Below are 6,154 nucleotides of genomic sequence, written 5' to 3'. Positions count from 1 at the left end.
TCTGGGGTTATCATAAGCAAGAGCGACGGTGTGTCATTTGCCTTTGTTTTGCAGAACCTGAAAACCTCTTCACCATCGCCTGATGGCAGATGTGACCTTGGCTAGTACTGGTCTCCATTCAAAATTTTGATGTTGATAAATATATTTGTCGTCTGTGCATATTGGTGATTTTTTTTTCTGGTTATATATTTCTGCCACGAATCTGAATAATATATTCTCAGGGATAAAAAAAAACAATAAGATGCCTGTGATGGCCACACTTCAGGAATATTTATTCGATATTGACAAAGTATGGTATAACGGTTCAGCCCAGAGTATACTGGTACTTGAGATAGGAAGCAGCATAGTATGACTTGAGGAAATATGTTTTGATATCAGTGTGAGGTAATACTGGTCTCTTAATGCAAACAATCTTACCGGTAAAGAGGTAAAAAATGAAGATTGTGTGTAAAATACACAACACTGATAATGATGAATAGAACTAATACCTCACGACACTCCAGATGGAGTTTAAAGTGATAACCACATTAGTAGGAATATAAGTATTATATTTTCACTATATTTTTGAGTAACGGAGTCATATAAAGACGGTCATATATATATATATATATATAATGAAGGGAAGTATGAGTTACAATCTAAAAACAAAATTTAGAAACAGAAATAGAAAAAAATTATAGGTGAGGAAAAACAGAGAACAAAATTACATCAGGTAAGAATAAAAGTCCATCACTAAATACACTAAGTAGGGCCAAGCGAGACCGTTATTGTCCGGATGTGAAGCTGAGGTCAGGTTGGGCTCGTCTGATTCTTTCTGACCTTCGTAACCCAGGACCGCGTTCCTGCCCTCCAGCAATGGCAGACTTGATAGCTTGTGGCTTGTCGATGGCGTCTCCCATTCGTCTACGTCCTATTGGCAGGCAATCAAAGAGCTGTATCGCGGTGTTCATGTTTGTCTGGATGTTGATGACAGGCGCTTTCTCTCTAATATGAATGGCTTCCAATATCTGTAGTCTCCTCTAATCACTGCAACTAGCGATGGTTCTGGTGTTATTCACTATAACCTCCCTCCTTAGTTCATGATGTTGTTTTATTCCAACTTTTCGTAAGTGAAGCGAGAGGCGGCGACTCAGGGTGCAGGTTGTATGTCCAATGTGGTTTATGTGCAAGGGCTGACAGTCCCCAATATTGTATCCTTGTCTTCATCAATCGCTTTGCAGTTTCAGGCCACACTATCTCGCACGGCCTTCCCAGCCTTTCGACATGTCGTCGCAAATGTGTTCCTGTGGTAAACTTTAATGCTGCCATGTTCAGGTTGTCTGTTTGCCACGGGAGGTTACTCAAGCATGTTGCTCACAATGGTGTCAAATTCAGCATCTGAATATCCACTGCTGATTTAAATGCCGAACAGTTTGAAGTTCTCGGTGTAGAAGCTGTCTAGGTTGAACACACCTTTGATCGTTCGCCTCACGTGTGCACGTACGACCCTCCTCTTGCAATTCTGAGTACATTCTCTATTCATACATCTACCTTGGTTGGTGGGACTTGTGTATGAGAGTCGGTGACGGAAGACCCTGCCGTGGCACTCACCACTGCATCGAAGAAAGAAATCGTACAGTCATCATTCAGCTCTGCTGCTAATCGTAACAGTGAAGTTTAGTTTCTTGGAAACACTGAAGTTTAGTTTCTTGAAGTCGGTTACGGAAGTTTTCCAGTGATTTTGAGTTATCGACGCAGATAAATCTGGGATTTCATGCTCTCAGTGTTGCAGTTACGACACATGACGTACGTATATGCCTGGGCAAAGAGGACCTCCAAAATGAGAAATTACTTGTAAGACTCTGATAAACCACAAAGCTTCACTCAAAATGACCCTCTGTGTTACACAAATCCCATCATGAAAAAGCAACTCACAAACGAACCCCCCCCCAGGGCACTTACTGGCACAAGAACGAGAATCCTTGAGTATTCCCTGAGAACATACGCTCCACCTTAAGACATGCCTCACCTGCCACGTCATCCCAGCCAAACGACAAATGCAAGAAGGCTGCACGCCACACGAAAGCAGAGAATTTGACAGGCAATCACAAGCACTCAACATCTACAAAAATGAAAATAGACAAAAAAAATTAATAATTCCCCCAATACATCCCCTCAAAGCACTACGTAACCAACCCTCAAATACAAAATGGAAATAAAAAGAAAGCAAATCCCTGATCCCTGTCTCACATTTCAGAGAGCCTCTCGCTTCCCCCACACCACAACCCAGCCAACACAAAAATGTCAAAACATATACAAAACTGATGACCTGAGGGGGAGGTAAACAACAGACCTTCAAACTCGTGTCGGAAGCAGCTATTACACAACAGGGCTTTATTCCAATACGGATCTGTCTATCTATCTATCTATCTTTACGAGTGTATATATATATATATATATATATATATATATATATATATATATATATATATATATATATATATATATATATATATTGGAAAGGATCACAATTTTGCGCGTGATCAAGATATTCCTATGAGTCCACGGGGAAAATGAAACACGAAAAGTTCCCAAATGGCGTCCTAGCTTCGTCTTTTCGATGTATATCAACTGACTGTTACATTCTTCTCTTGTGTCTCCCCTGATGATGTGATTATCACACGAAAGTGCACTTGGGAACTTTTCGTGTTTCATTTTCCCCGTGGACTCATAGGAATATATATATATATATATATATATATATATATATATATATATATATATATATATATATATATACACCACTTATCCCTCTCCTACCTTCCCTCTCTGTCTTCCATCTCTCTCTCTCTCTCTCTCTCTCTCTCTCTCTCTCTCTCTTCTCTCTCTCTCTCTCTCTAGTCCAGGGTCACCCCCATAGCACCAGGGCGTGATAAATCCACATTCCACCCGACGCTCCCTTTCGCCTGGTCAACCCCGCCAATCCTCGATTCACTTCACAAAATATCAGAAAAGAAAAAAAGAAAAAAAGAAGTCTCTCTCTCTCTCTCTCTCTCTCTCTCTCTCTCTCTCTCTCTCTCTCTCCCCCGGTGAAAAGTCGAAAACTGCCCCAGGTGAGGATCCCCCAGCGGCACCCCGAGGTTAACGTATCTCGTCCCTCCTTTCAGGGAAGGCTTAAGGAAAAAAAAATTCACCATGGTCGTCTGATCAAACCCCTTCAATTCCTCTGCTTGAAATCGAGGCAGCAGCTCTCGCTCTCCAGTCGGTAAGAAAGAGGAAAAAACACGTAGTCTCTGTTTGAAGCGTCAATTATGGATGAAGATGGACGAGTGTTACCCATGTGCCATATAGACTCACATACTCCCACTTATAACAGTATCATTAACATCCAAAACACTCGTTATTGATGATGATGAACGAGTGTTTAGCTATGTGCCATATAGTCTCACATACTCGCACTTATAAGAGTATCATTAACATCCAAATCACTCGTTATTGATGATGATGAACGAGTGTTTAGCTATGTGCCATATAGACTCACATACTCGCACTTACAAGAGTATCATTAACATCCAAATCACTCGTTATTGATGATGATGAACGAGTGTTTAGCTATGTGCCATATAGACTCACATACTCCCACTTATAACAGTATCATTAACATCCAAATCACTCGTTATTGATGATGATGAACGAGTGTTTAGCTATGTGCCATATAGACTCACATACTCGAACTTATAAGAGTATCATTAACATCCAAATCACTTGTATCCAAGCGACAATCATATCTTTCAGGAAATTTTGCATTCACACCACCTGCTCACGCATGGTAACGTGTAAGCACCATTCAAACGTCACGTTACGTTTAAGTCTAGTTATATTCATTATACTCAATCGCCGTTTCCCCACGTTAGCGAGGTAGCGCCAGGAAACAGGCAAAAGACATAGACGAGTAGCTACCCAATCGTTGTTTCCCCCGCGTTAGCGAGGTAGCGCCAAGAAAGAGGGGAAAGGACCAGACGCGTAGCTACCACGGTAGCGGCCGCGATGATTCTGATGTGCGCCGATGTCATTAATGATTCAGATGTTAGAATTCAACTGTGAGGCAGATGGACAGTCTGATATGAACCGATGGATGAGACAGAACACTGTGATGTTCACGTGGGAGGAGGAGGAGGAGGAAGAAGAAGAAGAGGAAGAGGAGGAGGAGGAGTAGGAGGAGAAGAAGAAGAAGAAGAAGAAGAAGAAGAAGAAGAAGAAGAAGAAGAAGAAGAAGAGGAGGAGGAAGAAGAAGAAGAAGAAGAAGAAGAAGAAGAAGAAGAAGAAGAAGAAGAAGAAGAAGAAGAAGAAGAAGAACTGATTACATCCAGACTAGAAGTCTCAAATGTGCGTACATCATGAGCGGTAACATCTTTCCACGTTCATTGATCACTTTCGTTCCAGTATTCACTCACACACATCTAGCCTCACATATAGGAATACTATATGGGGTTATTACTGAAGGATGGTTTCATCAGTATCCTACAGAGGAAGGGAGTGGAAAGGATACTGACAGACGTACAATGGATATATATCATGATTTCTGTTGGGCTGAGCGCGTGAGAAAGTCTACGGGGACGCCTTGCCACATTTCACTACCCCGCGCCCTAACTGAAACTCATACGTATATGTAATATTTACGTACACAAACTCACACGTATATGTAATACTTACGTACACAAACTCACACGTATATGTAATACTTACGTACACAAACTCACACGTATAGGTAATACTTACGTACACAAACTCACAAGTATATGTAATACTTACGTACACAAACTCACACGTATATGTAATACTTACGTACACAAACTCACACGTATATGTAATACTTACGTACACAAACACACGTATATGTAATCCTTATGTACATAAACTCACACGTATATGTAATAGTTAAACATACACTAGGAAGAAAAAATATCTGTGTACGGTATGTGTGAAAAATTATGACTTACGGACGAACGATAATGAGAAACTGAGTATATGGCATGTTAACACACTGGTATCCCTTAAGGAATGATATAGGTGTGTGTGTGTGTGTGTATATATATATATATATATATATATATATATATATATATATATATATATATATATATATATATATATATATATATATATATATATATATATATATATATATATATATATATATATATATATATATCATACAAACCTCCAACAGCCAGGATCGAACCCGGGACTCCTGTGCCACAGGCGGGAGCGCTACCGCTAGGATATGACCGCCCCTAATAGGGAAATAAATGACTATTCAAATATTATGTACTCGAATACCCTTCGTCTCACGTTGGTGAGCAACGGGGTCTCCAGGAGTCCCCGGGTTCGATCCTGGGTGTTGGAGGTTTGTATGTTCTATGTAGGTGCGCGTTCATATGCACTTTCTGCAGCTGCATACCATGTGATCTATCATACTGTTCAGTTCTCTGAGGTTTCTGACACTAAGTTACGTTTGACCCGTATTGTGTCAGTACGAACGAGGCTTCCTCCACACGAGCCAGACTCGGTATATAAACCTCCCCCCTTGAGCGGCCAAGACCTTCCCTCCCTTCCCTCCACTCCCTTCCTCCCTTCCTTCCTTCCCTCTATTCCCTCCCTTCCTTCCTTCCCCCTATTCCCTCCCTTCCTTCCTTCCTTCCCTCCACTCCCTCCCTCCCTTCCTTCCTTCCCTCTACTCCCTCCCTTCCTTCCTTCCTTCCTTCCCTCCACTCCATCCCTCCCTTCCTTCCTTTCCTCTAATCCCTCCCTTCCTTCCTTTCTTCCCTCCACTCCCTCCCTCCCTTCCTTCCTTCCCTCTACTCCCTCCCATCCTTCCTTCCTTCCTTCCCTCCACTCCCTCCCTCCATTCCTTCCTTCCCTCTACTCCCTCCCTTCCTTCCTTCCTTCCCTCCACTCCCTCCCTTCCTTCCTTCCCTCCACTCCCTCTCTTCCTTCCTTCCTTCCTTCCCTCCACTCCCTCCCTGAGTCAGGTTATGTCCTTGGGTCGCCACCCTTGGCTATATCCACCAGCGAGGCCGACGCTCAAATCACCCTCTATGGTCTTCAGGACCCAAGGGTCTGTATGGCCTGTGGTACAAGGAGACGCAGGGTTGCTCTACAGATACCCATATTC

The 6,154-nt window shown here is 42.2% G+C and overlaps 1 protein-coding gene across 1 annotated transcript in view; it reads right to left on the bottom strand.

Moving 5' to 3' along the window:
* Window positions 1-6,154, bottom strand: part of LOC139762691 (GATOR2 complex protein WDR24-like) — a 458,282-nt gene that overhangs the window by 127,801 nt on the left and 324,327 nt on the right. The window lies entirely within an intron of this gene.

Source organism: Panulirus ornatus, chromosome 44 (genome assembly GCF_036320965.1).
Source record: "Panulirus ornatus isolate Po-2019 chromosome 44, ASM3632096v1, whole genome shotgun sequence".
Taxonomy (NCBI): domain Eukaryota; kingdom Metazoa; phylum Arthropoda; class Malacostraca; order Decapoda; family Palinuridae; genus Panulirus; species Panulirus ornatus.
The sequence above is the reverse complement of the archived record's forward strand: the minus strand, read 5'-3'. Positions and strand labels throughout refer to the sequence as shown.